The sequence below is a fragment of the Silurus aristotelis genome, assembly GCF_946808225.1.
Source record: "Silurus aristotelis genome assembly, chromosome: 13".
NCBI classification, from domain to species: Eukaryota; Metazoa; Chordata; class Actinopteri; order Siluriformes; family Siluridae; genus Silurus; species Silurus aristotelis.
In genome coordinates, this window is record NC_139586.1 from 12,078,701 (window position 1) to 12,092,508 (window position 13,808).

A 13,808-nucleotide genomic window follows, 5' to 3' on the forward strand; every position below is an offset into this window, starting at 1 on the left:
ACAATTGTTAAAAATGGATAAACAACTAGAAAATGAACATGGTCAAGAGCCAAGAATAAGGATGCATGCTGGAAGGAGGCAAAATAGAGGAAGAGGAAGAAGAGGCCAGAGACATAAACACATTTCAGATGAAATTAGAGCCACTATTGTGGACCATGTTGTCAATCATGGCCTCACAATGGTATTGCAAGGTATGATATCTGTTGTGATGTGGATGAAAATCAGTGGCCTGACAGACTGGGACGTCAGGGGGTAGAGACTGATTGCACTGTATAGTGCGGCATGCGCAGTTCTGCCTAAGAAGTGTTTCTTATGTTTACCTTTTTGAATTTTAATTTGTGTCTTTTTATCTTCTATTACAATGACATTATTTTGTAATTTTTTAGTCAGTCCACTAGTAAAGAAAAATAAAAAAGTGTGAATCCTGTCCAGTCTCTTACAATCAATATCCCACATACAGTAATGTGTAAATTTGTGCTGTTTAAATTCATAGTTGCCAATTGAGCCCCGTGCATTTTCAATACTTGTAATTAAAAACATAATTTACATCAGGAAATATTAAAATAAATCAATGTTATATTGAAAAAATGACTCAACATTTAGAATTTTTTCTTGGTCTTGGTATTTTGATGACAATGATATGCTCATTGACACAAATACTTACTTTTGAGAGAAGTACTAAGGATTTTAAGTGAAAAACACGCTTTTGCAAGAAATCCAATGTATTGTGCTGTTTGTTCACATTGTTTTGAGAATGCACTTTTCTGATTTGCAAATCTTACGGATGATTCTAGAAATGCTCCAAAGCGACTGAGGAAAAACTGTAATTACAGTCCAAATCCATCCTCAAGTTTTTGAGTTTGTCACTAACTTCATGGCTCTTTAGGCTATAATGGATAATGGAAGCTGAAGGATGTGGAACCATCCCCAACTGCGCAGAGTGGTCTCCAATTAAAGAAAATCCATGTAGGGGTAGGGCGTAAGGATAAATCAGGCAGATCTGATGAGGAGGAAAAAGACAGGAACACAGGTCTCTGGTACCTCAGGGGTACCTTATGCTTATTGAAAGAGAGGGAGAGGGAGAGAGAGAGAGAGAGAGAGAGAGAGAGAGAGAGAGAGAGAGGGAGAGGAAAAGAAAAATAAAAATAGTTAAGCATTCTCATTGTTTAAGTACACTGTACGGTATGACCAAGGTGCAGGTATGGACTCAGGCAAGATTAGCTATGGCGGCATAACTTTAATGGAGAGCCAGAAGGTAACAAGGTTCAACTAGATACATACCCAATTCTGTAGATTTCTAGAATCTTTTGATTTTCCTGTTTGTGTTTTGTTTTAACTACACAATTATCTTACAAGAGACTAAAAATTCCATTGAAACAAAAGTTCAATTTCCCTCGTTTGCTTGCTGTTTTCTTGCGGTGCCTCAAGGTGGTAGCAGAAACCCACAATTCAGTCTCAGAGACTTTATTATTAGTGTAATATCTCCTGTACACGCTCTATGTGGTGGATTATAAATTTGTCCTGGTTTCTAATAAGAGTGTGTAATAATTTGCTGTGTAGGAAATGTTGTTCTAGCAATAGAACCTCCCAAGCTATTTCATATATTGTCAGTATTTAAACAAGAACTACAATCTACTACAATTGGATATTTAAATAAATAAATAAAATAAAATTTAATTGTTACTTTATTTGCTTTTATTTAATATTTTACTAAATATAATTTTACTAACATAAATAATGAATGTAAAGTAATATTTGAATGTTCTCTGTGACACCTTAGATCTTTTATAACACTTTACAAGTGTTCAATGATTATCAGTTGCCTGAGGAATAGAGAAGGAGTGTGCTGGTACCAATTTTTAAGAATAAGGGAGATGTGCAGACCTGCAGTAACTACAGGATAATAAAGTTAGTGGAAGCCAGGCTGAGAGAAGAGGTGACCATCTGTGAGCAACAGTATTGTTTCATGCTGAGGAGCACCACAGATGCATTATTTGCTTTGAGAATGTTGATTGAGAAGTATAGAGAAGGTCAGAAGGAGTTGCATTGTGAGCCCTTTCCTGTTTGCAGTGGTGATGGACAGGTTGACGGACAAGGTCAGACAGGATTTTATGGACTATGATGTTTGTGGATAATATTGTGATTTGTGGTGAGAGTAGGGAGCAGGTTGAGAAGAGCCTGGAGAGGTGGAGGTATGCGCTGGAGAGAAGGGGAATGAAAGTCAGTAGGAGAAAGACAGAGTACATGTGTGTGAATGAGAGGAAGGGCAGTGGAGTGGTGCAGTTGCAGGGAGAAGAGGTGGTGAAGGTGGAGTTCACGTACCTGGGTTCAACCGTGCAGAGTAATGGAGAGTGTGTTAGAGAAGTGAAGAAAAGAGTGCAGGCAGGGTGGAGTGGGTGGAGAAGAGTGGCAGGAGTGATTTGTTATTTGTGATCTGCAAGAATAAAAGGTAAAGTTTATAGGACTGTGGTGAGACCTGCTATGTTGTATGGTTCAGAGACAGGGCACTGATTAAAAGACAGGAGGTGAAGCTGGAGGTGGCAGAATTGAAGATGCTGAGATTTTCATTGGGAGTGATGAGGATAGACAGTATTAGAAATTGGTTTATTAGAGGGACCGTGCATGTAGGACATTTTGGGGACAAAGTGAAAGAGACCCATTTGAGATGGTTTGGACATGTGCAGAAGAGGTACATGGAGTATATCGGTAGAAGAATGGCAAGGATGGAGCCCCTAAAGGAAGGAGGAAAAGAGGAAATCCAAAGAGGAGGATTAAGGATGTGGTGAAGAAAGACATGCAGGTGTTTAGTTTGAAAGAGGAAAATGTAGAGGACAGGGTAGAATGGAGATGGATGATCCGCTGTGGCAACTTCTAACGGAAGCCGCGGAAAGAAGAAAAAGTTAAATATTATCAGTAATAAATTTAGTAACAGGAACAGCACCTTTGCTAATGCAATAATAATGTCATAAATAAAAAGTGCATTCATTATTGATTGATCTATTTATTATTAGCATTGTACAAGCCCCCTTGAACCAGCGGTTCCTATAGTAAAGATAACATATAAGATCAAGTGCATTAACATAACCTGCACTATTGTTAGTTTTGCTTTAAAAAATAAAAAATATTCAATAATGTCTGACCAATCAAAATCCAGGATCCTGCAGTGCTGTGAGTAAATAAAAATGAGTAAATGTTAATGAACCTGATTATATGTGAGAAGAGTAATTTTTATTAGATTTATTATTTCTAGTTAGTCTCATACATATTATTTCTATTTATGTTTATATTTTTCCACAGACATTATTATGCAAAATAATGTTCAAGGTGATTTGAAGAATTGATCTCATTATATATATTGTATATTATATATTTAATAATTCACAACAGTTAGTAAATCAAGTGAATCATTTGACATCGCACAAAACATTTACTAACTTAGATTCTGTTATACACAATTCGATTAACACTTTTTGACCAATCAGAATCCAGAATTCATAGTTGAAGAGTGTTAACCTGAATTATGCTGGAGACAAGATGAGGAGAAATGTGATCTGAGTATTTATATCTCAGTCTGTAAATTGTAGTTTAGAAGCTTAATAAGGTCATAATATTATAAGCATGTTCCAACCAGAGAAGAAATTTTTAGTAGAAGGTTTGTTTCAGTCAAAAGGATTAATATCTGATTTAAAATAGTATTCATTATGCACCATTTATTATGCTCTCACTACATTCTGTCCATAGTGTCTGTGCAACCATAACTTCTGTTTCTGCTTTAAACCTTTTTTATATGTACATTTTGTGTCCATCTGTTACTCTGGAGCTCCAGAGATCTTCACATCTGCTCTTCACGTTACCTGGTCCCAGGTGTGGAGGTCAACGGTCAGGGCTCATTTTCTTGGAATCTGTCTTGGTCATCACTCCACACAAAATGATCCTGTATAGATACAGTAGATCAAGTTTGGTTATAATGATGATAGATGAGTAATAATTTCTTTTGAACAAGACATTGCTATATATTCACAAATTAACAGCAATACAGCAAAAAAATTGTCATAAGAACAAATAAATTAAATAAATTAATTATCAGAAAATCTTCAACTAATTTTAATTTCAGAATCTCAGATTATATTATAAATATTAAATAATAATAAATGCTTAGAGGTAAACATATGCTAAATTTTTATTTGTTTTATTATTACATTTTAATAATAATAATTTTGCTCCAGAACTGGACAGACTTTTAATATATTTTCTAGTGATATAAAAAGGCCTTTTCTCTTGAGTCTTTTCATTGGTTCCATCTCCAGGTAAAACCTCTGTATATACATTCATTAAGATACGTCTTCATTGTGAAATTTGCTATATGTTGTAAAATGTTTTGTCTTCACCATGAGATAATTTTGTGACAGATTTTTTTGGTGCTGCTAGGCTCTCCAATGCATTCTTTTATTTTTTTCGTACCAAATTGTTGATTTGGCTATTCCTAAAGTTTCTGCTGCTTTTTTAGTGAAATTATTTACTAATGGTATGCTTAGTTTTTATAGACACCTCTATGGACCGCAGTGGTGAAAGTTCTCTTGAACAGTTTCCAAAATGCAATTTCAACATCTTGAACTCAATTTCAGACTATTTATCTCTCTAAATAGACATGAAAATGAGAGGATACAGCTGGCTATTAAATGGCTAATCAATTAAGTTTCCATTTACCTTCGAGTCCAAAGATTAAAATTGTGTCACTGCTCAAATACTTATGGTCCGAACTGTGTTTGCATCTAAGCCTTCAGATTTCTCCATAAGACCTTACACAAACTGAATCATTGAGTATTTATGATACCTCAAGTTCACAGTCTCACACCAAAAATATAAATAAATAAAGTCAGAAACTTTTGTCTGTTTTTTTTTCTCTCCTCTCAATTAAAAAAAAGTTTGAGCTGTATGCGATTCTCAGAAATCTTAGCTCTAACACAGAGCATTTAATATCAGCCTCCGTTAATAAGAGTCTTGTGTGCTAAATTATCCATAACGCTTCTGTGATTCAAAAAGAACCATCAAAAAAAAGAAAAAAAAAACTTGAGAGCTCTGTTTCATAATTAAATAATACATTATATGTGGCAATTATTTTTCCTTAGTGCTAGAACGAGAAAATCAATAAGAGTAGGTAGAGAAGGATCAGCGGCGGCGGATCAGCGGCGGCGGATCAGCAGGCATCTCAGAGGAGGACGTGTCTCTCTTCTGTTCCCCTCGTGGCCAATTACATCATCAGAGCCCTAAATACCTGTACGGTGTCCATGCTTTTAGTGTCAGAATGTCAAATGAGAGTCGTTTCTCTGTGCCGAGATGAAACAATCTTTTGAAAAAGCCGCTAGATAGAATACTGGTGACAATTTTTTGAGTTACTTTGACCTGAAACTGGTTTTAATGAATACAGTGTAAGAGTTACTGTAGTTTATGGGCTAACCAGTAATTCACTGGGACCTTTTTTCAAATCGAGTACTTTGGTACAGTGTTGATGTGAACACTGAAACAAATTACTAATTTAGTATTAAAGCAAGCAGGCATGTCATGAACACTTTATTTAGCTTTGTTTTAGTTGTTGTCATGTGCTGTTTGTGATTAACTGAGTGTTATGTTTTATGATGTTAGAGTGTATAATAGAGAGTGCAGAGCTTTCTCAGCATGTGTGATTGTTTAAAACCACAGTGTTGTGCAAAAGAAAGTCTCTTCGTGCTCAGTGGTTACAGAATTAAAGTGTTCTCTAACACTTTGTCTGCCAGGTATAGTTATACTATGCTCTAAATGCTCATACATGTTTTGTGAAGAAAATCTGCATCTGTATTTTTACTGTGTATACAAAAACTAGGACATACTAACATGTGACAGAATAGGACACTGTGACAATAGTTATGCCCACCACCATCGTTAAACATAATCATTACATAAATGTAAATTTTAAGATTTAATTAAAAAATTTAACATAATTAAAGGTTTATTTAAAAAGTATTGAGACAACTGAATTTTCCATCTATATGTGGTTCTTCCCCAAACTGTTACCACAAAGTTGGATCATATAATTGTATAACATTACTTTGGATGCAATAGCATTACATAACTTTTTTTTAATCAACCTTGGAGACTCAAATCTGTTCCAACATGACAATACCCCTGTAAACAAAGCTAACCCCATTAAGATATGCTTTACATGGTTTGGAGTAGAAGATCTTGAGTGACCTGCTATAGAGGTCTGACCTCAACCCTATAGAACACCTTCGGGGTGAATTGGAACACTGACTGCACCCCAGGCCTCCTCACCCTATATCAGTACCTGACTTTACTAACACGTTTGTGGCTAAATGTTCACAAATCTCTACACCCACAGTATTAGAAATACCCCATACACTGTGGCTTTGAGACTGAACATTGTTTATTATTCAAATTTGGTTATGTGAAAGCTTAAAAGGAGCAAACAAACGCATAATGACAAATACAAGCGATTACATTGTTTTGTTTTTGACACATTTGATGACAGTGCTCCCATATACAGTAGCTAATCTTATAAAGAGCAGATACTTATAACTAACCTTAGTCGTGGTCATTACACATCCTGTTTACGTCTGATCTTCTTTTTGATTGGCTACTGATGCTGCAATATGTCATTAATATACAAGTTTTCCACTTTCTTTTTGTGCAATTCTTTAGTATCGTATCAGAAATACTTGTGGATATTTGTTTCAATTGGATTAAGAGAGTTGTATGTTATGAATGTCTCCTCTGCATCCAAACATTCTTTTGGGTTTACAAACGCAGTTTGATTTTTTTTTTTTGTGTGTGTGAAATATTCACGCCTGTTAAAAAGCAACACATCAGATCTCATTAAAAGTTGATGCGGCTTGTGGGCAAAAGAGAACGCTGCACGCATCAAAGCCTTGCTCGGCCAGTGGAATACTAATAACGGTGACATTTGAATTTTTTTTCCTCATAATTTCTCATCAGCCATGAGCTGCTCAGCCCTGACACTGGTCAAATTTCTTTTCAAAACTGATCAAAACAGATTTAGACAATTAATTAAAGAATGAAAAACACTGGGTGGTGCTGTTACAGAAAAATAATGAACATCTGAATTCTGAATTCTGTGATGTAGCTTGAAATAGTTTATTTGTCTACAGAAGCACATCCTGCAGTGTTTTATTCCTCTTATGCCAAAAAATTAACACCTCATTTTCTTTTTTTTTTTTTTTGGTATATCTGGCTATTCTTACATTCTAATGTTGTGAAACAATTTTTTCCCCTGTTCTCTGGTAAATTATGTAAAAAAAAATGATTTTCTTTTTTTCCCCCCTCTTTGTTGCTAATAATAAACCAATCATCCAACTGTTGTGAAGTGCACACACTGGAGACTCTTTCTATAAAACATTACATAAATGTCACATTCTTATGACCTGTTTTGTTCCACAAGATTCAGTATAACTATAAAAGGTTCCGAAAACATGTGTACATTATTAAATAATTAGAACATTTCATTCTTTTTTTGATTCTTCAAAAGTCTATTGGTTAATAAAGAGTTATTTAACCGCCCAAAGGTACCATGGGTTCTCCTCATCAACCTTTCTTATAGCTAATATATGAGAAACAATCATATGTAGGGTTCTACAACCCTGAAGAACCTCTAAGGGTTCTAAAAGAGTGCATGCTGAAACTTTTGATGGATGGTGTACTTATGAAGAGTCACTCAACGGGACTCGACCCCAATGGAGAACCGACAGAGCAACAAAGGTTTAGCAAAGTCTCTGTGGTAGAAGGTGGAGGACAGAGAGATTCTGCTTTGGGCTAGAGAGAAAGAGAGAGAGAGAAAGAGAGAGAGAGAGAGAGAGAGAGAGAGAGAGAGAGAGAGAGAGAGAGAGAGAGAAAGAGAGAGAGAGAGAGAAAAAGAGAGAGAGACTCATAAAATAAAAATCAGTGGCCGGACTGTGGCACAGTGTTGCTCTGATGTGCAGAGAAAAAGAGAGAGAGTGAGAGACAGAGAGGTTTAGAGAAGGTTTAAAATATCCACAAGCTACTCAAATGCAGACATGCATGACCAAAGGAGTTAACATCAAAAGAACCTGTTTTCAGCTATTCTGTGTGGTGCCTTTGCTTTGCATTTTTTATGAGCACGTAGTTCTTGTTCAGGTTCATGCTCCTGTCTATATTGCCATGATGGCATTAAAAAAACTTCTTATTTTTCTTGCTGGAAATAAATCCCAATTGTGTAAAGCAGGTTGCTGACATGTTGGCCTCAGAGGCATGATCAGTACATGAGCTGAAAGTCCGGAGAAGAAACAGACAATAAAGATGACTCAGGTCTGCTATCTGTACATAAAAGAAGCTAAATGACCTATACTTGCGGTCAGGACTTTAAAGAAACAGATGACAATCAAAAGGACAAGCAGCAAGCAGGGCACCGGAGTGAAACGGCCCCGGCAGTTCTGTGAAGTCTTTGACCTGTGAGTTCAAAGCCTGTGATGGACCTTTTGGACCTGAGTCGCCAGACAAAGGCTTTGTTCATACTTAAGCAAAATGTCGGCATTGTTCGCTTTGAGTCTGAGCAGCACCTGCAGGAAAAAAAATCTTTATTGATGTGACCCTGCTCAATCTCACCTGCTGGAAAACATCCTCCATCCTTCATTCCTTTCAGTGCTGTGTTCAGTGTCCAAATGATACATGGCTACATTCCTCATAGCGCTATGTTTATTTAGAGTAATTCGTCTCACATACGAGCTTCATGACATGACCAGGACACTGCAAATGATGTATTATCTTGACTCAGAGCCATCATTAAATTGTTTTTGATGTCCATATCGATGTCTATATATCAGATAAAATCTGAGACTTTCTAAAACAAAAAAATCATATAATTTGCAAACATCTTGTCAAACATATCAGTGCCATCTTGGACTGATTAGCAGATGTTTGTAAGAATACATAGAAAAAGAAAACATGGTATCCCATGCAAACATTGTAAACCTGGCATGGCGATCTTACAACTTATAATGTGACACAATTTTGTGCCCAATTTTGGATGAAAATTCTAAAAAATTTGATGCTCAAACCTCCTCACCCTACATCGGTACCTGACTTTACTAATGCTCTTGTGGCTAAATGAGCACAAATCTTCGAAAACACCAGGAGAACTAAAGAGTGGAGTTTATTATAAATCACAAATGGGGACTAAATTTGAATGTTTAAAAAGCATTTATCAATCTCATAGTCAGGTGTCCACTTTTGTTCAATAGATAGAGATGGAGATGGGAAGAGGTAAACACAAAACAAATGTTAACGGAGTAAAAAAATCTTTCCCTTAATATGTGTGTTTATGCGAATAGTTTTCTTTGTGACCTGATTTCCAGATCATGCCAATCTTATCAATGAAATAAGCCGCATGTATTTCATTGTAGGTCTATCTTAAGTGAATCTTCATTGTATTGAACTGTATCAAACTCAGACTTTCTTGCATCCTGTTAGAGAACAGATCTTGTACAGTGCAACTAGGAAAAATTGTAAAAACAACTGAATCTTGTGTGATCATTTTCCAAAATATTTTCCCCTCTGCTACTCGTTTCTAAATCCCACACCACCAGCTAGGCAGTGTGTTTAAACACATCCTATAGTGTGCATGTAAAGGAACAAGCATGGCTTTGTGAGAACGGTGCACAGACGTACCTCTGTTTGTCCGGCAACAGTTTTGCTTGGAAAAAATTTCAAATTCCATCTACAGGATTTGAAGCAGAGCAGAAGGTGGCTGTGGCTCAAGGCCTGCGGTGATAGTTAACCATGTCAAAGGCACAAGGCGAGACCAGTCTGTGTTCACGAGTGCATGTTTCTCCAGAGACACCAGACACTTTGATGTTAAAAGTGTGGCTTGAAGACAATATGGAGTCAATGTGGACTTCATAGCTTGGATTTTTTATATATATATATTTTTTTTAAGAGTAAAGCAAGGTAGGACAGACAGGACTGCCTCTTAAGTCATGAACTACAGTTCAGATTAAAAATAGAAAAAGTCACAGAAACACTGAACTCTTTTTCATCATGGAGTCGTCTTATCTGCGTTTGTGTATCTGTGTGTGTGTGTGTGTGTGTGTGTGTGTGTGTGTGTGTGAGTGTGTTTTGTGTGCACAATCTATCTACAAATTACAAAACTCCAAAAAGTGTTGGAGACTTCACTGTGTTTGTATTCTGAAAATAATAAACTTTATTCCAAATAGTTAGAAATACAACATGTATCAAAATGACTTTTAGAATCCAGAATTCAATAGCGCTGTGTTAAATAAACACATCTTTATAATAAAAACATACAAATAAAAAGCTGTAACATTAAAATAATCTTCTTTGGTGTGACGGCCGACAGACATTTGCTTCACTGCACCATTTTTTTTAAAACAACATGAAACACCAATCACTTCCGCTCATCCAAATTTTATTTTATAGCAGTTACAAGAAAGAAGAATGTGAAAATAAAACAGTTAATCTTTCAGACAATCGTGTTCTTCTACACAAATGGAAGCCCATGCGTTGTATTTACTCTGCTGGATCATCCTTTACTGTGTCTGAGAATGTTGTAGAAACACTTAGCAGGGTCTCGTTGGACTATGAAGAAGTTAGCGCTCATGCGTATGGAATCGGCATGGGATTTAAACAGCTCCACTTAAAACACTTAAGAGGCTTGAACTGGTAACAGAGGCCCTGAGACAACAACAGAAACTCTGTGAAAGGCTGTTCCCATAAAAAATAAAAATAAAAAAAAACACTCTACTGATGATAAATTTAGTTTATCTCAATTTTATTACTATAGTTTTTTAACATAGCTTTTTTCCAACATTATTCAGATCATCGAATGCATAAAAATAAATGCTTTTAAGTATGAAATTTTGTTTATCATTAAAATGAACATTAAATGTATGCCAGGATCATGCAATTATTCAACAATCATGTAAAAAACAAAGGCATTTTTAGAACCAAAAGGACAAAATGCAGTAAATATCATGAACTGATTCGGAAAATCTATCTTTACAGTGAAAAAAAACATCCACATTTTAGAGAATTGAATTGTATTAAGAACATTTTATTGTACAGTTACACAGACTGTGTAGCTACAATGAGACTGAGTTTCAGTAAAAGCATAGTCAAATCATAGTCTTTGCAGTGTAAATTACTCTGTAAAATTCTGTCAAGTGCCTTTACAGTATTTTGATTTATCCACACCAACAAAACTACACTGGATTATTTGCATTTAATCTTCAACTAATGCAGCTCAGCCAGTGTAGCTTGTCAGTTCCAAAGACACACATAAACCTCACCTCCTTTTAGAGGGGGTTATTTTCCATTAAATTTGAATTTTTCTAACTTATAGATTAGTTTTCTTTTAGGCCATTATTATAATATTGAATGTTTATTAAATCCGTGCATAGATAAAACATGATAGTGTAACATTCCATACATAAAACCACAGGAAATCATCAAACTATACACAGGTCGATTTATATGATCAATCAAACTCAGGTTGCAATCTCATTGCATACCAACTAACACAACACATTTCTGGTGTAAATCTGTTTGTGAATGGTTGAAAAATACAATTTACTTGCAAAATATTTGTAGCGATAAAAGGGGTCAAGTGATTTGTACATGTTTACATGTAAAGGAAGAGTAGAAAACCTAAGCAAATAAATTAAAAGGTGAAATTGGATGTGGTTTTAATCTTTAATGCGATGAAAGAACCACCATTCTGCTGATATTAATGATAAAAAAAAGAATAATAATCTGACAGATTGCTTTGCTAATCCTGAAGTATAAAATCTTGCAAGATGCAAATGTTTTATTTAATCATAATTATGAAGCTGAAATTAGATGATTGCCCCCCCCCCAAAAAAAAATAAAAAAAAAATAAAATAAAACAACACACGCACATGTTTAGTAGACATATTAGTAAACAGTAATTATAACCCAAAAAGAAAAAAAGGTTTGTTTGATCAAAACCAGAGATGTTTATGAGTCCTGAGTGCTTCATCCGAATCCTCAGTTTAAATATGAATGCTTTAAAAACACATTTACTGTATTGATCAAGGCTTTAAAAAAAAAAAAAAAAAAAAAAAACAACAGCAGTATTATTAGTTAACATCATGAGTAATTGGTTTGATGTTGTTACATGAGTTCAGTCATGCTTCATGCCTCGGCCTTGTTTCAAATTCTTTATTATTATTAGGATAAAGCGGCCATGATCATTAAAGTTTCACGTTCCATTTTCATTAAGATGAATCTCATTCTGTAAAAAAATAAATAAATCAAGAAAAAAAATCTCGAACCCCTGCCAGGAATCACAGGGGAGCCCTAAAGTCTGTATTAATTATCAAGAATATGGTCTTGATCGAAGATGTTAATTACGCTGATGGTTAGCGATGTGGGGAATTGGGCATGCATTTTAACACCAGGATGATAAAAAAATAAATTTTTAAACAAAGGAGGATCTTAAAATAATATCTATTCTACAGAGAATATCGGACTTCAAAGGCTGACTGCGCTCTTTGAAATTTAGCTGATGTTACAGAAGAAAAGGCGTTTGAATTTCGTCTTTCGGTCCGTTACAGTTGGTCAAGAAGTCGACAGGGAAAAAAGGAAAACAAGACTTAATTAACACTTACAACAGTTAACCCTTTCACTTTCAATTATTAACATTTAATTGCAGCAAATTATTTTTTTCATCAGAACAAAAAAAAACCTGTAATTAATTACTCAATTTTGTTTATATAACTGCTTATTAAACCTAAAGTTAATTACCTTGTGCTGGTTTATTATCATTTAATAATTTTCATTTATCTCACAGTGCTTTTGAATTTTTTTATTCTGATTGGTCAGACAGCGGTGTTGGTTAGTTTTGTAGAACAGCAGCCCTGACAGTAGCACAACTGCAAATCAGAGTTTATTTATAATTAATGTGTTTGTTCTAATAGGTTATAATTTATATAGTAACAGCTCCTTAAGAGGGGCTTGATCTGGGAGAAAAGCTTCATTTAATGTTCATGGAAGGAGTCTCCAGTGTCAGTGCTTACTAAGTCATTGGTAAAGCTGTAGATGTATTTTTTTCTGTCATTAAAATGCTCGGTAACAAATGAAATGTGGTGTAAGAGGAACGATATGCTTATAGGAAATTAATCTTTATGCTGTCATCCTTAATTAACAGGACTGGAGTCCATCAATAACACTCTGCTTTAAATTTATTATTTGAGGGGCATTTTAAATAAATAGTATTTCTTTTCTTTTCTACAAAACATCTTTTTTAAATGCTATTTTATTAAAATAGACTATAATACTGCATTTTTGCAAAGGACCTAAATAGTAATTTTCAGTGTACAGCTAGGAAAACAACAAAAATACTTGTCAACTCCAAATCCCGATAATTTCTTTAACTTGAGTTTTGGGAATGACGTCAAAACAAAATGGAGACTTTCAGTAAAAGCATCAGCAGCAAACGCAGCAGCTTTTTTTAAACCTTTAAATGATTTATCAATCAAAAAACAGACATTATATTAATTAAATCTAACAATTTCTCCATCCATCCATCCATCCATCCATCCATCCATCCATCCATCCATCCATCTATCCATCCATCCATCCATCCATCCATCCATCCATTCATTCCTTATCATCACATATTTCTTCTGATGTCACTGATTAATCCAACACCTTTACAATCCTCCTGAACAATTTGTCCTCACACACACACACACACACACACACACACACACACACACACACACACACACACACACACACAC